Source organism: Pinus tabuliformis, chromosome 2_1 (genome assembly GCF_031772625.1).
Source record: "Pinus tabuliformis cultivar Carrire ecotype Pingquan chromosome 2_1, CPIR1, whole genome shotgun sequence".
Taxonomy (NCBI): Eukaryota; Viridiplantae; Streptophyta; class Pinopsida; order Pinales; family Pinaceae; genus Pinus; species Pinus tabuliformis.
Window position 1 is genome coordinate 106,776,505 of NC_142299.1, and position 2,008 is coordinate 106,778,512.

Below are 2,008 nucleotides of genomic sequence, written 5' to 3' on the forward strand. Positions count from 1 at the left end.
CTTCTATGTTATTCTCTATAATTTAAGTAAAAAGAAAAATCCAAAATATTAATGATAGTTGATTAAATCTAGAAGAGAAAATATTAATTAGACCTCTTAAATTATAAGGAAGAAGATTTAAAGAAAATTGAACATTTGGAAACAATAACATGTCCAACCAATAAAAAGAATTCAATTATCTTCCTCCAACTTGAAGCTTAGTTATATATAAATTCTACCCAACTTATAACAACTTTGACAAACATCAACTACTTATAATACCCTCATTGTTGGGTGGTGTAGCTCTTATTTGTCTTAAGTGTGATCACATATGTGGTTGAAATAACTATTGGTCATCATTAGGTAGAATTGATAACCACATAATGAGTTTATTCCGAGTCTATAAAAAGTTGTTGGAACTAGTTAGATGTAAAAGATTCTCTCTAACTAAATCCTTCCTAGAATGATGTAAGGTTGAGATATTTATTTAATTAAATATTCCTGTAATCAAAGTAGTTTGTCTATCTTAAAACAAAATTTGTAAAACACTCAATATATTCTTTAATATATGTATACAAATAAGTTTTTACTCAATTTACTTATACTATTATTATTATTATTTAAAAAACACCCACCTCAACAAACTAATTATACTATTTTTTTTTTTAAGTTTAAAAAAAAAAAATTAGTTGATGTTTTGAGGTTTCTGCAATCAGTGCTTTGTGTGTTGTTTCCTTCCGGAGTTCTCGCATCCATGATTTGATTGAATCGACGTTTCGAGCCCTCCACGGTGACTCATCATCAGGATAGATCAGTAATAAGAACCGTGACCACAAACTTATTGAACTGCGTCTTGAGAAAATGGTATCGTGTGCAAATAAAACTTGAGAAAATGGTATCGTGTGCAAATAAAACTAAAACCAGTGTGTTGATTAGACTCTTGAATTTTGATTTTGCTCTTAGTGAACTATTATTTTATCTTCATTGTTTACTGTTAAAAAAAACAGAGAGTTAAAGAAAGAGCAATGGTGCAGTCAAACCGATGACGTCTTGCACATATAACATACCGCAACCAAAGCAAGAAGAATACCACATATGACATATCGCGATTGTCCACGTGCTCTATTAACCTGGATTTCAAGTACATTTCAGCTGCGTAAAACTGTACTGCTACGAAATAGTTAATAACCAGAATATTTGAAATTGAATTACAGATTCCCACATCTCTGACCTAAAAAAAATATATTCTGATAAAACTCATCGAGCTGGTTTGCCCGAGAGGTTAAGGGGGAAGACTTAAGATCTTCTGCACAGTAGTGCGCGTGGGTTCGAACCCCACAGCCAGCAAAACATTGTTGAAAGGTATCCATATTTAAAATTATGATTATAACTTTGATATTTAACTTAAAATGACTTTTTATGACAGAATCGAGGATAGCCTAACATATCCTGAATTAAGAAAAAAAAAAGACATCGATTATATAAATAGGAGAATGGATATTGTATTTGTTCTACTTTGCCCGAGAGATTACGTGGCAAGGCTTGAGATGTTTTGCACATAAGTGCGCGTGTGTTCGAACCCCACAGCCAGCGTGAATCAATCTTGCATACGTCGCCTTTGCATTGCAAACTGGTTTGACCACAGAATGAAACTTGCTTGTGGGTTTGATCATTCCTTTAATTTTTCAAAGGTTCCAATGAATCTTTCTGTTATATTATATTTATATGCTGAAGAATATTTACAATCCTGCCTTAATCTTTCAAGATCAGATATCCAACATTCACCTTTAATTCCAAGAAGAGTGCTTGTGACTCTAACCATTATTCTTAACTTATCCAACCTTTCTCTTCTAATCACTTTGACGAAGATGTCTATAATTTGCATATTATAGGAATAATGCATTAAGTGCAAATAAGGGAATAATGCCTTAACTAAATAGTTCACATTGAATTAGAAAGTACTTTGAATGGATGTGTTTGGCTCGATCCATTTAGAGGATATTATGTATAATGTTAGAATTGTTATTTT

General features: G+C 31.8%; 1 non-coding gene across 1 annotated transcript; it reads left to right on the plus strand.

Moving 5' to 3' along the window:
• Positions 1 to 1,243: 1,243 nt before the first annotated feature.
• On the plus strand, positions 1,244 to 1,326 carry TRNAL-UAA (transfer RNA leucine (anticodon UAA)). Its single transcript has one exon. It is a non-coding gene; the product is annotated as a tRNA-Leu (tRNA).
• The last annotated feature ends 682 nt before the right edge of the window (positions 1,327 to 2,008 follow it).